Source organism: Mustela putorius, unplaced genomic scaffold, assembly GCF_011764305.1.
Source record: "Mustela putorius furo isolate JIRA1106 unplaced genomic scaffold, ASM1176430v1.1 tig00003859_pilon_pilon_pilon, whole genome shotgun sequence".
NCBI classification, from domain to species: domain Eukaryota; kingdom Metazoa; phylum Chordata; class Mammalia; order Carnivora; family Mustelidae; genus Mustela; species Mustela putorius.
The window spans coordinates 955,386-977,909 of record NW_025422011.1 but is presented as its reverse complement, the minus strand read 5'-3'; the positions used below and the strand labels follow the sequence as shown (position 1 = coordinate 977,909).

General features: G+C 40.8%; 1 protein-coding gene across 10 annotated transcripts in view; it reads right to left on the bottom strand.

Annotated features, from left to right (window-relative positions):
* Window positions 1-18,239, bottom strand: part of AMBRA1 (autophagy and beclin 1 regulator 1) — a 177,187-nt gene extending 158,948 nt beyond the window's left edge. For 3 of the 10 annotated variants that reach the window (XM_045065946.1, XM_045065947.1, XM_004763134.3), the window contains exon 1: window positions 18,012-18,238. The gene's annotated coding sequence lies outside the window, so the exon portion shown is untranslated. Of the gene's footprint in view, window positions 1-18,011 lie in introns of all 10 variants that reach the window. The other 7 variants (XM_004763130.3, XM_004763132.3, XM_004763133.3 and 4 more) reach the window with 3 other exon arrangements.
* Window positions 18,240-22,524: the final 4,285 nt, after the last annotated feature.

The following is a 22,524-nucleotide window of genomic DNA, read 5'->3' as shown; positions in this document are numbered from 1 at the left end:
TTGAGATAATTGTAGACCTACAGGCAGTTGTAAGAAATAATAGTTTGAGAAGATCATCAGATGAAAGAGACAAGAAAAACTACAGTGTTATTATTGCTTTGATTCTAGAGCAAAGCACCAGAAATCAAGGAGATGAGTTAAGTGCGCTATATGTGATTTGGGGCTTAAAAGGGGATCAGTTGAAATCCTTGTAGTGATGGAATTGTTCAGTATCTTGACTGTATCAATGGTAATATCCTGGTTGTGATAGTGTATTATGGTTTTGTAAGGTGTTACCATTGGGGGAAGCTGGGTAAAGGAAACACATGATATTTCTCTCTCTTACTAGTATTTCTTACAAGTGCCTGTATATCTACAATTATGTCAAAATAAAAAGTTTGAAGGGAGGGGGCACTGGGGGCATCTGCCTTCAGCTCAGGTCATGATCCTAGGGTTCTGGGATCAAGTCCTTCATCAAGCTCCTTGCTCAGCGGGAAGTCTGCTTCTCCCTCTCCCTCTGCCTCTCCCTTTTTCACTTCTCCTGCTTGTGCTCTCTATCTCTCTGACAAATAAATAAAATCTATAAAAAATTAAAATTAAAATTAAAATTTAATTTTAATTTTAATTTTAATTTTAAAAAAGGGAACACATACTTCTTAACATACTCAACAAGTAAAACAATAGTCTGGTCACAATCTCCCTCCCAATCCTTCCCATTCCCACCATGGAAACTCACTGCTTATATAAACATCCGGCAGTTTTTTTTTCCCTGTATCAAAGGGAACCCACCTACTTCACCTATTACCACGGTATCATGGAGAGCTCAAAAAAAAAATCTTTAGGGCGATTGCGTGGCTCAGTTGGTTAAGTGACTGCCTTCAGCTCAGGTCATGATCCTGGAGTCCTAGGATAGAGTCCCGCATTGGGCTTCCTGCTCGGCAGGAAGTCTGCTTCTCCCGCTGACCTCTCCCCTCTCATGCTCTCTCTCTTTCATTCTCTCTCAAATAAATAAATAAATAAATCTTTTTTTTTTTTTTATCTTAAAAAAAGGGGGGGGGGGCTGGATGGCTCATTGGTTAAACCTCTGCCTTCAGCTCAGGTCATGATCTCAGGGTCCTGGGATTGAGCCCCGCAAGGGGCTCCCTGCTCAGCAGGGAGCCTCCTTCCCCCTCTCTCTCTGCCTGCCTCTCTGCCTACTTGTGATCTCTGTGTCAAATAAATAAATAAAATCTTTTAAAAAAAATCTTTAAGCACCAAGCAGAATGACAGGTATGGAATATTTTCTGCCTGGGAAAATTCTGACAAATGTTCCCTCTGCTAATGTACAGTAGCATTTAGTGAGAGTGAACATCAGAGTACAATACAGTAGCATTCTAAAGAGACTGCACAAATGCAAGGTCTTCAGCAGCTATTCTAGGATCCCAACCCCCTCTGTGTCTCCTCCCTGGAACTATCCTGTAGGTCCAGAGAGGAAGAAAGGCTAAAAGATTTCTTTTCAGCAGAAAATTGCTAGAGGGGATAATTCTCCCATATAGTCAAGACACAGCAAACCAACTTCCTGAAAACATAGTCCTCCCTCAAGGAGAAGCGCAAAATGTATTGTCGATAATTTTTTAAGACATCCATTTTTGTAATAATTACTACCACTATTATTGAGTGCTACTGTTTCATATAAGCAATCTCTAAAGCCCCCTTCTACCCTTCTACCGTTTTACAAAAACCGGGTTCCATGTGTAATTGCTTGCCCATGATCAAACAGTGAGTACATGACAAAGTTGGTGTTTGAAGCTATAAAACTACTGCTCTTCCCACTTTACCAGGTCTTTCTATATTATCACATGCCAACAGGAGAGAGTCAATAAATTCAACACGTGTATTTAGGCAGATGCTATTTTCCACATATGTCTGCTGACTGTGAGCCAACATTTCTTTTTTCCATTTAGCATATTTGGGGGAAACTATACAATATGCCCAGCCCTATTACAGGCAACAGGGACAGAGAGGTTAAATAAACAAAAAACAGAACAGGCCTCCAACCTCCAAGAGCTTTCAGTCTCGTGGGGAGTAGTCTACAACCACAGTATGCTGTAACTATACAGCTCCCATACTGAAATGTAGGAACTACCCACAAGGAAGTACAAAGTGCTATGGGTTTGAAAAATCCAGCTATCCATCCAAAAGCAAATGATAATCTTTCACACTAGCTTCCTTACAAGTGTTCTTAGTTTCAATTCTGCCCTGATATAACGTCCTTCCATACAAAACACTGCCTGGAGCATACTCAACAAGTAGGAACAAAAGCTTGCCAGCTCATGTCAGCATAAAGCTTCTTCTCCAAAAATAATGCTGTAATTCTTTAAAATTTTGGCAATGAGGGGAGCCTGGGCAGCTCAGATGGTTAAGTGACTCTTGATCCTGTCAGCTCAGGTCATGACTTCAGGGTCATGAGTTCAAGCCCTGTATTGGGCTCTAAGCTGGGAATGAAGCCCACTTAAAAAATATATATTTATTTATTTAAATTTTGACAATGAAAATATCTTTAACCTTTTTGGTCAAATCATGGATGTACAGAGTTAAAAGTGAGTCAAGTCGTCATTTTGAACATATATCTTAGAAATTTAAATTCACTTGTCCCTTGTTACAAGCTTTACTAAGAGCAGCTCTAAGACAAAAGCCCAGGTTTCTCAATTCATTGTACAGAGTTTATTTCCACGACTGCTTCTTCCTTTTAAGTCCAGTAAAAATGAACTTAACAAAGTAAAGGTTTTTCTCTCTCTCCTTTTTAAAGATTTTATTCATTTATTTGACAGAGAGAGAGATCACAAGTTGGCAGAGCAGCAGGCGGGGTCGGGGGTGGCAAGGGCAGGGAGAGCAGGCTTCCTGATGAGGAGAGAGCCTGATTCAGGGCTCGATCCCCTGACCCTGACATCATGACCAGAGCCGAAGGCAGAGGCTTAACCTGCTGAGCCACCCAGGAACCCCTCTCTTTTTTTTTTTAAGATTTTTTTGTTTATTTGAGTGACAGAACAGGGCAGGGGGTATGGGCAGAAGGAGAAGGAGACTCCGCACTGAGTAGGGAGCCCAATGTCGACCACACAGGGCTCAATCCAAGAACCCCAGGGTCGCAACCTGAGGGGAAAACAGACACTTAATCAACTGAGTCACCCAGGCGCCCCTGCTTTTTCTCTTTTCAACAATAATAGATGCATTCATGAATACATAAACATGCGCAGTTTAAAGACTATCAAAAACAAACATGCTAAACACCATGATGCGGTACATACAGAGGTAAAGGACTGCCTATCCTTGATAAGGAAGATCTTCAAGCATTTGGGAGTGAAATGTCAATATATTCTTAAAAAAAAAAAAAGCCATCAACATCATCACCATCTTACCAACAGCTAGCATTTTAGGGGTATCCACTATGAGCCAGGCAACTTGCATCTTATTTCTGATCCTTAGAACCACTCTGAAAAGACAGGTGTTATCACTGCACTGGGTATTTGCGGCACCAGGCTGACAGAAGTATCCTCAAACCCCACGGCTACCCCAGGGGCTGAGCCAGAATGCCATCTAGAGTGTATGCTCTTTTCCCACTATCCTACACTCCTCAAGGACAGAATAACTGCACTGCACATGTGGCTGGGACACCAAGTCACTTCGAATTCTGACATAATTTCCTGACTGGCAGTTATATAATTTAGCCATCTTTTCAATCTTCAGGTTATTTTCAATAATCTTCTTTCACGATTCCTCAGTGGTCTTCCAGGTTTTCTTTCTTTTCTTGAACAAACAGATACATTTTTTCCAAATGGAATCTTATGTGAAAACACTAAAATATAAGAGATCAAAGAAGAGCTGCTCTGATTTAAGCAGAGTGGGAGAACCAAAGCTCTTCCTGACTCTCACAGCCATTCCTTGGGCACCTCCAAAGAACACACTTCACTGGCTCAGTCAGTAAAACATGGGATCTGGGGGTCGTGAGTTCAAGTTCCATGTTGAGAAAGAAGTCTACTTATTTTTTTGATTTATTTATTTGAAGGGGGGTGTTGGGCATGCCTGCGCAAGCAGTGGGGAGGGGCTCCCAGCTGAGTGTGGAGACTGATCATGACTGCTAGGTCATGACCTGAGCCAAAACCAAAAGTCAGATGCTCAACTGACAAAGCTACCCAGGCACCCCAAGCCTGCTTAAAAAAAAAAAATTTTTTTTTAATTAATTAAATTTTAAAAAGAAGTGACAGTATAAAAAATGAATAACACTAGGGGCGCCTAAGTGGCTCAGTGGGTTAAAGTCTCTGCCTTTGGCTCGAGTTGTAATCCCAGGGTCCTGGGATCGAGCCCCACGTAGGGCTCTCTGCTCAGCGGGGAGCCTGCTTCCTCCTCTCTCTGCCTGCCTCTCTGCCTGCTTGTGATCTCTGTCAAATAAATAAAATCCTTAAGCTAAGCTGAAACCTTCTTCTCAAAAAAAAAAAAACCCCACTAATTTAAAACAGAAGACTCTAACTTCTCCATCACAGCTTTGCCATTCACCATGTGTATAACCTTTGGCAAGAAAACGTTTCAATTTTTCCTGTCCTTTACAATAGAGATATCACCACCCACTTTATAGGTTTGTTATGAATATTACAAGGAGAAACAAATACAAAATTCCCAGTTCATGGTAAATATTCAAAAGTTGGCTCCCCTGCAGAGGGAACAGTTGTTGCCAACTCAAGAAAGCTCAATAAATATACTTGATGATATTTTTGGTAGCAGAGAAGTGAAAAAGTAAATGCTCCCATACCTCAACTAAAATGAACATAATAAATCCATTAAACCTACCTGCCAAGGTAATACCCCTTCCAAGTTAGCTTCCCAGTCAATGACCCATGGAGCTCAAAACATGATTTTGATAATAGACAAGAGATCCCTTATGAGATACTTCAATGTCAACTGTGAGTGTCAGGTGAATGTGTTAACGTTCTCAGTACCTTAACTTTGGCATTTCCTGAGCTGAGCATTTAAACTGGCAACTTAAGACTGCATTTAATGAGTATTTTTATGTTTATGTTCTACAATAGAATCTAATGTTTATTTGCCCAGCTTCTGGACTTCTTTCTCTTCAAGCACTAAAAAACAAAATACATTTATGTGTGTTCACCTTCACCAAAGCAATTTTAACCCAGTCCTTCCTAAATAGTCATTAAGAATCTACTATCTTAGTCTGTTACTGATAATATGTTCCATCTCTACATGTATAACAGGAGACCAAACCAATTTTTACAGGAAAAGACTGTGAGTCCTAATCTAGACACAGCCAACAATTCTCAAATCACACACTCTATGGAAGCTGCAGATGTTGGCTTTGATCCCTATGGTTTAGGAAGAATCACAATAGTAATACATCACACAGCTATGAAAAGACTTGTTTATGATAAAGAACACATCCCTAAGCATTCAACCCAACAGCCAGTAAGATTCAGAATACTAATCTTCCATTTTACCAGGAGACCTTGAGCAATTTACCTACTCTCTACTGATTATTTCGTCATAAAGAAAATGAAAATATACTTATTACAATGCCAGAGATACCATTCTGATTAACCATCAAACAACTATGTACTGGGGTTACCAGGGACCTCAGCAAGTCATCTTTCTCATCTCCCTCATTCCTTAACAAGTCCACACCTACATCATCCTAGAAAGATAGTTACTAAGTCTTTGAAGAATGTATTTCATAACCTTCCTTGGTAGTAATCCAGTATCTTGTTGTCAGGAAGTTCTTTCTAATTTGTAATCTATATTCCTTTGCCATTAAAACACATTCCCTCTTGTTTTCCATGGAAAAAGAACATCTGCCTAATACCACCTGAACAATATCCCTTCAAGAGATTATAAAATATAGGAGGCCCATTTTAAAAGCGTCATGTAAATGCAACATGGCTTTAAATGGGTCATCTTAGACAAAGAACATGATTAGGAGTCTTAAATTCCCAGTTCCATCACTGACTTGCTCTGAAGATAGGAAGTTAAAACCATGCAGATGCTGTACCTCAATTACTCCATCAGTAGAATGCAAATAATAAAACTGGTATGTTAGGCGAATTCAGTTCCTCAAAAAGTTAAACATAAAGGAAAGAGTCTCAATCCCAATCTAAGGCTAGCCAGCAACTCTCAAATCACACACTCTGTGGAAGCTGCAGATGTTGGCTTGATCTCTATGGTCTGAGAAGAATCACAACAATAATATGTTACCAGATAGCCCTGCAATTACACTCCTGTGTAGATACCCAAAACAACTGAAAACAGGCACTCATACATGCATGTTTATAGTAGCTCTTTTTTTTTTTTAAGATTTTATTTATTTATTTGACAGAGAGAGAGATCACAAGTAGGCAGAGAAGCAGACAGAGAGAGAGGAAGGAAAGCAGGCTCCCCAACGAGCAGAGAGCCCGACGCTGGGATCATGACCTGAGCCAAAAGCAGAGGCTTTAACCCACTGAGCCACTCAGGTGCCCCTACAGTAGCTCTTATTCATGATCTCCAAAAGGTGGAAACAGTCCAAATGTTCATCAATGGATAAATGGACAGATTATTGATATATACATACACAAAAGGTTATATACCATTATGATTCCATTTTTTTAATAGATTTTATCTATTTATTTGACACAGAGAGAGAGCACAGCAGGCAGAGGGAGAGGGAAAAGCAGGCTTGCCAAGCAGGGAGCCCAATGTGGGGCTTGATCCCAGGCATGACCTGAGCCGCAGGCAGACACCTAACCACTGAGACACCCAGGTGCCCCTGTGATTCCATGTATATAAACTAGCCAGAATAGATCGATCCATAGATACAGAATGCAGATTACTCCTTTCCAGGCTGGTGGAAGGAGGGAAATAAAAAGAAATCGCATAACGGAAGAGGTTTTACTCTTGCAAAACATCAAAATGTTTTGGAACTAGATAGAGGTGGTGGTTTCACAACACTGTGAATGTACTAAACATGACTGAATTGTTCACTTTAAAATGGTTGATTTTGGCAGGGCATCTGTGTGGCTCAGTCAGTTAAGTGTCTAACACTTGGTTTCAGCTCAGGTCATGATCTCAGGGTGGTGAGATTGAGCCCATGTCCTCCTGCTCCATTGAGGAATCTGCTTGAGATTCTCTGCCTCTCCCCTTCCTTGGCCCCTCCTTCCCCCACTTATAAGAGTGAGTGTGCTCTCTAAATAAATAAATAAGTAAATAAAAATCTTTAAAAAACAATGAAAATAAATTTTAAAAATAAAATGGTTAATTTTGTGTATGCGACTTTGACCTCAATAAATTTAATTATTTTTAAAAGATTTTATTTGTTTGTTTGACAGAGACACAGCAAGAGAGGGAACATAAGCAAGGAAAGTGGGAGAGGGAGAAGCAGGCTTCCCCACTGAGCAGGGAGCCTGATGCCATGCCCAATCCCAGGACCCTGGGATCATGACCTGAGCTGGAGGCAGCCACTTTACGACTGAGCCACCCAGGCACCCCTACCTCAATAAATTTTTTTTAAAAAGCTAGAAAACTGATGGGAACACTATCCATTAAATGTTTAGCCCTTCCCAGGAAAGTCATCATATAAAATTCCAGGCAGACTGGTAGCAAAAATGTTTTCTATTATCTCAGTATAGTCTATTAGATTCTAAGCAAAGAATATTTAAATGAGAAACAAAACAAATCAAAATAAGGTCTAGAATCACAGTTATACAGTATTCTATATGACAATAAGAGCCAGCAAATAAGCAGATGAGTGAAAAGATAAATAACCAACCACATCAGCTAATTAACTATAGCAACAATGGCCATAGAAAGCAACAAGAAAAAATAAAGGTAAGGAATGAATTTTAAAAGCCAGTAATACCAAAATACAAAGACACATTAGGCAGGGAGGTGAAAACAGAGAAGCTAATGACAGCAAAGTTAAAAAGGACATACACCCTTAAATTCCAAGGCCACATACAAAGACCATGAGAATCTCTATTCTTGCCATTTTGCAGTTATCCTCATTCCTTAACCTCTTTCTTTCTCCTTTAATCCAACCTCCTGCCAAGATACCAAGGCTAGGCTGTCAAGGAGAAAATAAAAATGTATTGTTCCTATTGTCATATCACTTCCTTTTAAAGTATTACTTTTTATGGGGAGACACACGTGTTAACTACCAAAATGTAAAGACCACCCACCTTTCCCACCTTTTAAATTCACTTCAGTGAATTCTTCTGGCCTTACTTCCTTCCAACACTGTTTGTTTTTTGTTTTTTAAGATTTTTATTTATTAAAGAGATTGATCGAGAGAGAGCACAAGCCAGGACAGAGGAAGAGGGAGAGGGAAGAGCAGACTCCCCACCGAGCAGGGAGTCCCGATGTGGGACTAGATCCCAGCACCTTGGGATCACAATCCAAGCTGAAAGAAAATACTTAACCTAACCAGCTGAGCCATCCAGGCACCCCCAACACTGTTCTTGTTATGCTCATCAATGATCTTTGTGTTGCTAAATCCAAAAAACACAGGCAATCACTTTCTTCTTGAACATGTTCCTCTCTCAGTTTCTGAGATTTCCTATTAAATGTCCTGTTGCTTGATTAGGAACACTCTCCTGTTAGTTTACACATCCATGCCCTCTAGGTAATCTTGGCAATTTTCCTTGACTGTAAACACCACCTGTCTACCAAGAGCATCCGGATTTACCTTCAGGGCCCCTTCCAGCATCACTCAAAGGCTCCTTGCTTGATGTCTCCACTTGTATGTTCTCAACAGATAACTCACATTCAACATGACTAAAACTGAGGTCTTCATTCTACTTTCCAACTCTGGTCAAAATCTGCTCCTTCTCAAATGTTTCCATCTCAGAAATGGCAACTTCATCTACCCAGAGGCTCATGCCATAAATTTGGGAATCATACTAGACTCTTCCCTCCTCCCACATACTCAATCCATCATTAAGTCTTGCCTGTCCTGGGAGCCTGGGTGGCTCAGTGGATTAAGCTACTGCCTTCGGCTCAGGTCATGATCTCAGGGTCCTGGGATCGAGTCCCGCATCGGGCTCTCTGCTCAGCAGGGAGCCTGCTTCCTCCTCTCTCTCTCTGCCTGCCTCTCTGTCTACTGTGATCTCTGTCAAATAAATAAATAAAAAATCTTTAAAAAAAAAAAAAAAAAAAAAAAAGTCTTGCCTGTCCTAATTCTAAAATATCTATTGCATCTTTTAAAACAATAATGATAATAATAATGTCTCTTGACTCTTTCTACTTCCTTCCATCTCTACTGCCTAGACCCTAATCCAAGTCATGATCATCTTTTGCCCAGACCACAAGTCAGACATTCTTTTTTTTTTTTTTAATAAGTAAGACATCTTAACTATCATACTTCTCCCAATTCTCTTCCAAATTTTCCACAATTTCCAAAATTTTTTCCACAATGTACCCAGAGCGATTTTAAAAATCATGTACTGGGTCATAACACTCATGCTTAAAATCTTCCAAGGCTTCCAGTTTTACTTAGGAAAAAAATCCAAAACCCTTAACACAGTCGTCCCTATGTCTCTATCTTCATCCTAATGCCCATCTCCTTCCTTCCCCACTGCTCACTGTATTCCAGCCACACCAGTCTTCTTTCAGCTTCTCAAATGGGCCGAGTTCCTTCCCACCTTAAGGCTTTCATACATGCGTATTCCCTTTACCTTCCCCTTTCATCCTTCTAGTTTCTGCTTAAATATCATTTCTTCAGAGAAACCCTCCCCAAAGCTCCAATATAATTCAAGCTCCTCTACTATGATCTCTTTTTTACTTTTCCATCATAGGACTTGATACACTTTGCAATTACATAATTATTTTTGTATTTTTTGTTTATGGTCTCTCTCCCCTTTGGACTACAATCTCTGTAAGGGCATGGACAGTATCTATATTTTTTTTTTGAGATGTTATTTATTTATTTAACAGAGATCACATGTAGGCAGAGAGGCAGGTGGTGGCGGGAGGGAGCAGGCTCCCCGGTGAGCAGGGAACCTGATGTGGGGCTCGATCCCAGGACCCTGAGATCATGACCTGAGCTGAAGGCAGAGGTTTAACCCACTGCGCCACCCAGCCGCCCCAACAGTGTCTATTTTTATCACTCTAGTCTTCGTAAAGTGGTAGTAGTTTAGAGAGTTTAGAATTGCTTAAAGTAGTTTAGAATCAGTATAATTTAGGGATTAAGAGCAAAAGACTATGGAGCCAGACTGCTTGGATTCCAATCCTGGTGCTGCCACTAACTACCTGGAAGACCTTGGGCAAACTGCTTAACCTACCTGTGCCACATCTCCAAATCTATGAAATGTGGATAATAAAAGTACCTACACCACAAAACCGTTGGAAGAATAAAAAGAATCAATGATAAAGCACGTGGTATGGTACCTGGCACAAAGCACTTCAATAAGCACTGGTTCTGATCAGCTCTGATTATGATATCCACAACACTTAACACAATGGTAGACATTCAATAAACATTTACTGAATGAATGAATGAATAAAACAAGACTCCACTATAATCATTAAGTAGGTTTTTAAAATGACAGAGCAGGAACATTACAGAGACATCAGAGAGGAAAACAAAAATATTTAAGACAAAGACTGAAGCCACCCACAACTTAAAATGGCATGAAGGGACAGGAGTAATAAAAAAGCTAACTCCATTGGATTCCCAGTCTTCCCACTATATGTAACATATATTGCCTCTTCCAGAAGTTTACCTAAGGTGATTGGGTAGCTTTGATTTTTCCCTAAATATCACTTTTTTCTGTGCCTTAAGTCAACTTCTTCCAAATACTTCAAGCACTAATCACAGTTCAAATAGATGGTAAAATTTAGATGCTAAAAATTTTCTACCTGTTTTGCAAAGAAATGTTCTTCTGTTCCTAAAATAGTCTGGCCTGTTTTACCACACATATTACAGAATCCTCAAAATCTTGCCATTTCTCTTCTATTTGGAATTCTTTCAGACACTTGCTTTCTAGGTTTCTCTTTCCCAGTAAAGATGCATCCTCTAATTTGAAGCACACTGAGAGAAAGGAAGGACAAATATGCTGCTTTAAATTCTTATTCCCTATTCAAATTTTTTCAAAAGATACTAAACTTCAATCTAAGCATCACTATTATTTGTTCTGGTTGGGGGGAACATATAATCTTTATCATGCTACAATAATACTGAAAATGACAACAGCTGTCATACATAGCACTATCTGCTGTTCTAAATGCTTTACATATATTAACTCATTCAGTTCTCACAACCATATGGTATTCTACACATGAGGAAAGGCACAGAGAGGTTAAGTAACTTGCCCAAGTTGCAGAGCTAGTAAATAGTGACCCTGGGATTTGGACTCAGACTACCTGACTCTAGGCATCAGTGCCACTAGACTGTTATTCAAGAGTCTGGAAAGACATGTTTTTCTACTCTGTTTTCACTGGTCAGCTAGACTGAACTACTCCAATTCTCTCCCCAAATCAACAGGCATATTAATCCTGTGCAACTCAGCAAAATCTCAAATGTTTCATGTCATAAACATACACACCTAAAACGAAGTAATTTTAGTTCATGGGAGAGTGAATAAATATCCTGGGAAGCAGAAATAAATAAATGATGAAATCATGAAATGTGAAATTTGTCTCAGTTAATTCTACAGATAGAAATATAATTCCAATAAGCAACAGTGAAAAAAAAAAACCACTATAAAATACTTGTAATATCTTGGAAGAAAGGTACCAAACAAGACTGTATTATTGTATTGTATATATTGTATTATACATTGTATTATTGTATACATATACTCAGCAGTAGCCTACACATTCGTCTCTCAATTTCAAAACAATCTTTCTAGGTTTTTCCCCTCATATAAAGCTTAGAACTTCAGCTTAGTCCCTGCTACAAATAAACCTGAAGGCATGTATCCAGTGTTCAAATTCATTGAACTCAACTTCCAAAGAACAATTATTTTGGAAAAAATTAATAAATGAGAACCAATTAAACTCAGATCACATCAGAAGAAAAAAAAACTCATTAGCCGAGCATGCTGGACATTTCTAAGCCACAGTCATCCTTTATTACACCAAATCCATGTCACAGGACGAGAAGTAACAAATATTGCCAGTAGCAATCTTAAATAAAGACTTCCATTTTGACAGCACCAAGAGAACCTTAATTCACTGAATCATGACATGTTGTGATTACAACTTTTTGAGGGCATTAAGGATGCCGTAACCAAAGTATCTAATCCCTGTGAACACCCAGTGCCCTTCTCACTTCTCATCTCTCTGTCAGCCCCCATTTGTTTCTTTCAGAGCACAGCCTAAATTTCAATTATTTAGCAGGTACCTGGTCAACTCTGCTCCCCACTGGAATACACTTGGTAAGAGCAAGGACAGTCATGTCTACCTTTGTATCCCAGCATCTAATGAGCATTCAATAAATATTTGCTAGATGAACAAAAGTCTGAAAAGGTAAGGGTTGAAAGAGTCACAATCCGGGTGCCTGGGTGGCTCAGTCGATTAAGTACCTGTCTTCAGCCCAGGTCATGATCCCAGGATCCTGGGATCGAGCCCCACATTGGGCTCCCTGCTTAGTGGCGAGTCTGCATCTCCATCTGCTGCTTCCTCTGCTTGTGCTCTCTCTCTCTCTCAGTTAAATAAATAAAATCTTTAAACAAACAAACAAAAACAAAAAAAAAAGAAAAAGTCACAGTCAAATAATTCCCACAGGTCTGTGAGGAACATAGTATCTTAGGAAACAACATAAGAACAGTACTCATTGAAGAAATGAACAAGTTTGGGCGGAGAAGTAGAGATTATCAACCCCAGGAAGAGACAGACAACAAAATGGAAAAGATACTAATCTACAGGTGCACAGGCAAGACTAAATGGAAGAGAGGGGGTAAATATTCTCAGCCTCACCTCATAAACATGCGGCACCTAAAACTTGTCTTTCACTAGCACTTCCAGGCGCTCATGCCTTTCCACCTACATGTTAGTAAGCTCCACCCATGCTGCTTTAACATTTGTCACCTCTGTCCTCCATGACTATCAGGCAGAATGCTAATAGTCCAAGAACCTAGATGACATCTACTCGTTGCTGTAAGATAGCACAGCAGTTAACATGTGAACAGCACTTTATCTTTTTTAAAGCAGCTTCATGTACTTTTTCTCAACAGAAGTATTATGACAGAAGTATATTCTTTCCCATTCTTTAAATACAGATTCAAAAAAGACTCAAAGCTTTGGATTTAAATACCAGCTCTGCTACATACTTGCTGTGTGATCTTGGTCAAATTATTTACATTCTCTGAGTTCAGTATCCACTGGGAAAAATAATATCCACCTTAAAGAACTGCTACAAGTATTCAATGAGATAATACATGTAAAGGACATGACACAGCAAATGCCCAATAAAGGGCAGTAACCTTCCCTATGGCCTCCTTAAATAATTTGAACAGGATTTCTCAGCTAAGGAAGCTCATGAGTCTAGGACTTACATCCAGGTCTCCTGATTCCTTAATCTGTTTTCTTCTTACCACATCACTCTGGCAGATTGCCATACTACTGGGCACATAAATACATTCTGACAATAACTGATTAATAAAATCTTTATCTGTCTATAACTAATTTTAGCTTTGGAAAAAGGGAAAAAATAAACCTAATTAATTAGGGGGAAGAAGGGGTTTGAAAATATAAAATATAGGGTGCCTGGGTGGCTCAGTGGGTTAAGCCGCTGCCTTCGGCTCAGGTCATGATCTCAGGGTCCTGGGATCGAGTCCCGCATCGGGCTCTCTGCTCAGCAGGAAGCCTGCTTCCTCCTCTCTCTCTCTCTGCCTGCCTCTCTGCCTACTTGTAATCTCTCTCTGTCAAATAAATAAATAAATCTTTAAAAAAAAAAAAAAAGAAAATATAAAATATAAATTACCCCCAAACCACAGGACAGGTTGTATCATAGTAATTCTGTACAACCAGAAATTATGACAAGAAACAGAAAGTTCTCTCTGGGGTTATGAGAAACAGAGAAGGAAACAAGAATAACTATGATCAGAGGAACTTAAGGGTTTTGTGTTTTGTTTTGGTTTTTTTTGGTAAACCAAACCACTGGACAAAAAGACCTCCATCCCATTCCAAGATAACTCTATCAAGGCCAAGACACATCTTTAAAAAAAGAGAGCTCGGGTGCCTGGATGTGTACGTCAGTTTGAGCATCCAACTCTTGGTTTTGGCTCAGGTCATGGTCTCAGGGTTGTGAGTTCAAGACCCATGTGGTGGGGCTCCACACTCAGTGGGGAGTCTGCTTGAGATTTTCTTCCTCTCCCTCTGACCCCCTCCTCTGTGAATGTGCGCTCTCTCTCAAATAAATACATAAATCTTTAAACATAAATTTTTAAAAATTTAGAAATGGATACCTGGGTGGCTTAATCTGTTAAGCATCTGCCTTAGGCTCAGATCATGATCCCAGGGTCCTGGGACAGAGCCCCACATCATGCTCCTTGGTCAAGAGGGAGCCTGCCCCTCCCTCTGCCTACTGCTCCCCCCTGCTTGTGTGCGCCCCTGCTTGCTCTCTCTCATAAATAAATAAATAAAATCTTTTAAAAATTTGTTTAAAAAATTAAAAAATAGAGACCTCAGTGTGCTAACAACAAAACTTTTTTTCCAATTCCTCTCAGGGCAGGATAAACAGGACTAGTGAGATAAGATGGCAACAAAAACTATCAACATTCATGAAGACCCTTCAAGATCATAAATGTTTGGATTCAGTATTAATAAAGAGCAGAAAGGGGCATGATCAAAAAATAAAAGTTTTGGGGCACCTGGCTAGCTCAGCCAGTAGAACATGCAATTCTTGATCTGAGGATCATGAAGTCAAGCCCCACATTGGATGTGGAGCTTACTTTAAAAAAAATAAAAGAGGGGCGCCTGGGTGGCTCAGTGGGTTAAGCCCCTGCCTTCCGCTCAGGTCATGATCTCAGGGTCCTGGGATGGAGTCCCGTATCCAGCTCTCTGCTCAGCAGGGACCCTGCTTCCCTCTATCTCTCTCTCTGCCTGCCTCTCCGTCTACTTGTGATCTCTCTTTGTCAAATAAATAAATAAAATCTTTAAAAAGAAAAGAAAAGAATAAAAGTTTCATAAGTTTCCTAACATGTGTTGAAAATATTTTGAGAATTATACAGTATAGGAGCGCCTGGATGGCTCAGTAGGTTAAAGCCTCTGCCTTCGGCTCAGGTCATGATCCCAGGGTTCTGGGATAGAGCTGGGCATCCGGCTCTGTACTCAGCGGGGAGCCTGCTTCTCCCTCTCTCTCTGCCTGCCTCTCTGCCTATTTGTGATCTCTGAATGTCAAATAAATAAATAAAGTCTTTTTTTAAAAAAAGAATTATACAGTATAAGAAGAAGTTATCACAGTTAATAAAAATAACCAATTATGGGGCACCTGGGTGGCTCAGTGGGTTAAAGCCTCTGCCTTCCGCTCAGGTCATGATCCCAGGGTTCTGGGATTGAGCCCCGCATCGGACTCTCTCCTCGGCAGGGAGCCTGCTTTCCCCTCTCTCTCTCTGCCTGCCTCTCTGCCTACTTGTGATCTCTGTCTGTCAAATAAATAAATAAAATCTTAAAAAATAATAATAATAACCAATTGTTTTCAAATGACATATATAACTAATCTTTTCCAAGAGACAGACAAAACTCCTTCCAGGAATAAGTTATAGAAGTTATTCAAAGAAGTTCACATCTTTCATAATCCCCAAGAACTTTCTCACTAAAAGAGAAGACAGAACAATTAAGTCATATTCTGAACCCATAAATTTCTGAAAAGAAATACCAGAAGAGAGCCTGATCTGACACTGACAGAATAGCACAAGATTTAACCAAAAAAGGTAAATAGTAGAGTGAATTTCTCTCATAAAACAGGACAGAAGCTGATCAGAGGCTCTATCCCTGGGGCGCCTGGGTGGCTCAGTGGGTTGAGCCTCTGCCTTCGGCTCGGGTCATGAACTTGGGGTCCTGGGATCAAGCCCCCCATCGGGCTCTCTGCTCGGCGGGGAGCCTGCTTCCCCCTCTCTCTCTGCCTGCCTCTCTGCCTACTTGTGATCTCTGTCTGTCAAATAAATAAACAAAATCTTAAAAAAAAAAAAAAAAGCAGCAGCAGCAGCAGCAGCTCTATCCCTGTAACTCTACCACCAGCACCACAACCAAATTTCTTGTCTTCTTCAATCCAGCTTAAACCTCTGCTAATTACTTCCTACAGAAACATAACAAAATGTTCCTAACATTTTTTTGTGACACTCATAGCAACTCCATCTATTATTTAGCATTAATTAGGAGCTGCTGCAATACGACACTAACTATAAATTCTATGCAGAATCAATCCCCAGGAGACAATGTCACTTCCTTCTCTAAATTCTTTCTTCTGTTATAAATTTCTCTCCTACCACAAAAACTTTTCCAGAGAACACACATTCTTAGCCTAACTTCCCAATGTAGACTCGCCACAGTCTGGTAGCTCTTCATTAAACCCTTTCTGGAAGTACCGAGGTCCTGATATCTAGGAAAGCACTCAAAATCAAGGGACCCACATTTAAATACTGCTGACCTCAAAAAAAAAAAAATAGAGGAACAATAATCTTTCCAAAACTCATCAGAATTCTAAAATTATTTTTTAAAAAATTTACTTGTATAGTTTCCACCTAAGAACTAGAAATTTAGTCTATTTTCTCTTAAAACCACTGTCCTACTGATTCTACATACTATGGAAATACTTATTCAACCTAGAATGACCTCTAGTCTGAATTTTTTTTTTTCAACAAAGAAGCTACATAAATTAGGATGGAGACACTGAATCCAATGAAAATAAAATGAATAAGAACACTTAGTCCCCAAAGTTTCCAAGTTAGGGGAGAAAAGGAAAACACAATGGAGCTGCTGGAATTTTAACTTTCTATTTAAATATATCAATATTTGAATGATTCTTACACACAACCTTTTTAACTCTAGTATATGCATAACTAAACCACTAATCAAATATAACAAAACTGTTCCAAAGGCAACTCCTTGGGTTTCTTCTGGATTCTTCCTAGAAAGCAAACTCTGAAGACAAATATCTGATTTCAAAATCTTGACCATCCTGTCGGACATTAACCACTTAACACCATAGTTGGAAGACTTTCACTGAGCATAAACTGAGGGGAAGAGGAAATAAGTATCAACCAGAAAGCAAACTGGACAGCAAACGAAATTTTCTATCAAGAAACAAAACTGTCATTGCTGTTCTCACGAAAATGATGCAGACTTTGACACGCAAAACCAGCATGCTCTCTTTACTTATGAAGTACCAGTGACAGAATCTGATTATCTAGGTAGGAAGGATCACAAACGACAAGTCACTGTGTGCATAAAGGGATAGGTAAACATAAAAACAACAACAACAAAAAGCGAACTTGTAAATGACAAAAAGTAGACTTAAGGTGCATTTAAAGATTTGTTGGGGACATGGGGAAAAGTCAAGTACCAGAGCTCAGTCTCAGTTTCCCTACCCCAAAAAAGCAAGAACATGGCACTTCTCTCAGAGTATCCAGGGGGCCATGTTGCTCTTGCCTCCACCTATTCAAAGGTCCCTTCAAAGGCCGGACCCAGAGGGGGTCCCCAGCACAAATGAGTCATGACACCCGGAGCCTTGGGGGTGGGAAGGCGGGAGGAGAAACGGAGGGTCAAAGCGCGTAAAGCTCTATCTGTTCCTAGAAAGCGATTTTCCCCCCACACTAGGGGTGCCAACACCCGCCCAAGACCCAACACCCCCTCCCTACCGAACCGCACAGAGCAGCCCCAGCATCTCTCCCTCCTTCCGGCCTCTCCCTCAGTTCCCCGCCGCCTCTCCGACCGCGCCCCCGAACGCAAACGGGTAGCTCCTCCTCCGGCGGTGTCTCTGCCGCCGACCCGCCCGCCCACCCGCCGGCGCCAAGGTCTTCTCAACCCGCCGGCGGAAGGATGCCGGACCGGGCCTCCCAGGCTCCTCCCGGGCCTACCTGCAAGACAGGCGGGGGCTCCGTCTGCAGCCCAGCGAGGGGACTCAGCCACCGACAGGAAAAAGAGGCAGGCAGGAAGCAAGGGGTCCGCTCTACCGACCAGCGGGAGAAAGCAGCCTGAGCGAGGGGCCTCGCAGTTAAGTCAGCCTTCGACCCGGCGCCGCCACCGCTCAGGAGACATCAAGCAAGAAGACGGCGCAAAAGATCACCGAATACACGAACGCCCCAGACATCATAGGAAGAGTGCCCAAGCAGTCGTTCAAGGAAGTCCAGTCGAGCGCCGAAAAACAGATCAGCTCCGACTCAAGGTCCGACTCCTGTTTAAGGCATGAATAAACAAACCCAGATCATAAACCGTGGAGTAAAGTAGCCGGTGCTTCTGCCATTTTCTGTGTTGGTTGCCAGCTAAATTGTTTAGAGCACCGAAGTTTTTCTTGGCTGTTGAAGATCAAGTCATAGCACAATAATACTTGGCAGTTCAGCGACTACGTTATGGACTCCTAAGTGAGCAAGTGTGACTCTTAGTTTCCTCACGGACAGTGAGATAAATTAAAATAAATATACATATATATGACAGAGGCAGAAAGAGATAGTGAGAGAGAATCCAGACTGAGAAACAAAGTGAGTAATCACTGTTAAAGCTCCACTTGGGCAAAGCATAGCAAAGAGTAGCTGGGAAAATTTCAGGGGGTTGTAGGCAGAACCTAAGGCAGGAAAAAAAATACACACATGCTTTTTAATTTTATTCCAAAGGCCTGAGACCACAGGTGTGCTTTTTACATAATGATAAAAATTCTTGGGGCGCTTGGGTGGCTCAGTGGATTAAAGCCTCCGCCTTCCGCTCAGGTCATGATCCCAGGGTCCTAGGATAGAGCCCAGGGATAGAGCCCCAAAACGGGTTCCCTGCTCAGCGGGAGCCTGCTTCTCCCTCTCCCTCTCCGTCTGCTGCCCCCCATGCTTGGCGCTCTCTTTCTCTCTCTCTCTGTCAAATAAGTAAAATCTTTGTAAAAAATAACATCTTTACAACATTAGCTTTACTTACGATTTATTATAATTTCTTAAAAATCACCTTCTTTAAGTCTGTAACAATATCTAGGGACAACTCATACATATAATACAGGATAAAACCAGCAGCCATAATATGAGGACAAAACACTGCGCTTTTGTCGTTTACTGTCGTTTGAAGGGAATTAAAAAATGAGTAAACATCATAGAAAATTTACAAAAGTTTTTAAAAAGAAAGAATTTAATAATCTGCTTCCAAAACACAAAGTTTTAGTATGTTCTTGTTCCCATTGAAAATATCCGATGTATGGGGCACCTGGGTGGCTCAGTGGGTTAAGCCCCTGCCTTCCACTCAGGTCATGATCTCAGGGTTCTGGGATCGAGCCCTGCATCGGGCTCTCTTCTCAGCAGGGAGCCTACTTCCTCCTCTCTCTGCCCGCCTGTCTGCCTACTTGTAATCTCTCTCTGTCAAATAAATAAATAAAATCTAAGAAAAAAAAAAGAAAATATCCTATGTAATGTTTTAAAGTTTAAGCAGATACAACATTGTTATTATTTTGCATTATATCATTTCCCTATTAAATCTTTAACAGTTATTTTTAACAACTGCACAATATTCCATTGAGAGGATATACTGACCTTGCCTCCCATTGTTGCAAATGCATGTTGCTTCCAAACGTTTTCTGTGTAATAGGTATTGCTACTTTTGGAAAGAGGCAGGTGTAACCTTTTTATTGATGATTAAGACCTATTGCACATAAAAAGAATAAGGTGGGAAGCGAGGTCGAGATTTATTTCTCTGTCACATTAAAAAATATATATATATCCAGAAATGCACAGCCTAGGATAAGGTTTGGCCATTTGTTGTCGGGGACCAGGCTTCCATCTTGTTGCTCTGACATCTTCAACAAGTGGCTTTCATCTCAGGTCCAAGACAGCTGTACAAGCTCTAGCCACCAAGTCAACATTCCAACCAGCAGGAAGCTGAAAGGAGAAAGGCATGTCTCCCACCATAAAGGCGTATCTTGAAAATAGCACAGGACATTCCCACTTATATTCCACTGGCCAGAATTTAGTCACTAGCCACACATAACTGGGAATTAGTGTTTATCTTGGGCAGTTCGCAAAGTCAGGGGCCAAAGAATACTAAGTGCCGACTAAATAAGTAGTCTCTGCCACATTCCTGAAGCCAGATGAGAAGCAGCAAATAGACTTTCCTTTGCTGTCACCCGGGGCTGGGTTTCTATTCCCAGAATACATGTTTTAGAGAAGCTTCCTTCTTAGAAAGGCTCGTGGGGCATAGGATCTAAAGCTACAGCCCTAATTCAAACTTGACCCAAATAACAACATCATTTTGAAAGCTTGATTTCAGTGAGAAAAACTAAAGAAACTAATTTCAAGGCTACAAGAAATTTTCAGTCTTTCAAAAATCAGAGACTTCTATTTTGGGAAAAAACACTGGAAGTTTATGCAAATATGAATCAGGGGCACCTGGGTGGCTCAGTGGGTTAAGTGATCCTGGGATCAAGCCCTGCACTGGGCTCCCTACTCAGCGGGGAGCCTGCTTCTTCCTCTTCCTCTGCCATTCCCCCTGCTTGTGCTCATGTGCTCTGTTAACTAAATGGATAAAATCTTTTTTAAAAAATCTAAGATCATCACATAAAAATGGAGATATTTGAGAAGCTGAGGCTTAACTGCTCTGTGAAACCATGGGAAAGATGGCTTATTCTGCAGGCAGAGTTGCATCTCTATAGATAGATTTCTCTAGAGAACTGTTTTTTTACAAGTGTGGATTTAAGCTTCAGTGTGACAGTAAACTACTGCTTGCTCTTATGGGAGTCAATTTGGACAGAAGAGTAGATTACAAGAGATCCAGAACTGAAATCCTCAAGCCTACAGGAATCTCCTCACACTGGAGAAAGACTTAAAAAGAAAGAAACCAGGTGGGCAGAGTAAAGATCATACTGGGTTATATCACTGATGCTTACATATTGGTGTTACAATTCAACAATTAATTCTTTTAAAAGTATATTTATTTATTTGAGAGAAAGAGAGAGAGAAAGCACGAGCAAGGAGAGGGAGAAGCTAAGAAACAAGGTCTCTATTTTGTATGGTTTGAAATTGGTACACTGGCAATGACCCAATATTGTGGTTTTCTCTTAATATATCCTTGACTTTGCTGTCTTGAAACATCTAAACATCGAACCTGATGTGGGGCTCAATCCCAGGACCCTGGGATCACGACCTGAGCCCAAGGCTTAACCAACTGAGCCCACCCAGGCGCCCCTTAAGGATTCATTCTTTTTTTTTTTCTCAACAATTCATTCTTATATTGATGACTGATTATTGGATTCTGATTGGATTCCCCTGGGGGAGCCACCCCCTTGAAGATAGGATGATGCTTCCCCTGAAGTAGGGTGACCATCTGTCCCAGTTTGCTGAGGACTAGGGGTTTCCCAGGACAAAGAACTTTCAATGCTAACACTGCAATAGCTCTGGGCAAACCAGGACAGCTGGTCCCCCTAAGAATGGACTTAAGCCACTGCCAATCACATGGGAGGAACATGTAAAGACTAAGCCAGGAAAAGAGGATTGGGACATGTAGACATGGGGGAATTGCCTGGGATAGAGAGTGAAAGGAGAGAAAAGGAGAGAAGGGGAGAAAATATTTCCTTATATTGGCTCTGGGCTCTAAACAACATCTACTACACTCTGCATGGTAGAAATTGGCCCTGAACTCTGTAGCAGCCCCGTGTGTCATCTTATTAGGAATTCCAGGAAGAGGAATTGGGCCTTGAGCAGCCAAAATGATGAGCCAGTTGTAGGTTTTGCTGTTCCAGTTCTGTTCTGTTCTTTTGTAGCCTGATCTCATGGTACTGTGGGTTAATGTGCACACTTTGGGTTGGATAGTAAAATAGAAGCAAGGTAAAGATACAGAAGCAGCACAGGGAAGGAGAGAGATTCCAGAACAGCAGGTAATCATTCACAGTCGAATTACAGAAGACGCTTCCTTCTTTGGAATTATTTATACAGGGTAAATACTCAGTGGTACAATTGGATTGAAATGGATGAACATGTTAAGACTCTAGAACGACAAAGAAACCAGCCCTTTCATAAAGACAGCCCTCTATATAAGGATTAAGATCTCAAGAGATCTTAATGATTTGTGGGCAAACATGGAGATTCCTTTCAAATGGACTTTGTTTGCTTGTTTAATGTGCTAACTTATGATTTCAAGGTCTAATTTCCTTGCTCCTTTTTAGTATCCAGAGATCTCATCACCCTTATTGGATTATCACAAAGGGGGTTTAGAGTGTAGTCATTTAAAAAAAAAAAAGCCTGTGAATTTGATGTATTAGGGAACTGAAGTTGAAGTATTCCCAGCATCCAGCTAGTACTTTCCCTTCTTTCCTGCATTGCCATTCTTAGAGTCATCTTATTCTTACTTTTGTTATCTCTTATTCTCACCACTTTGTAAAATTTGGGCTGGACCTAGAAAGCAATACAG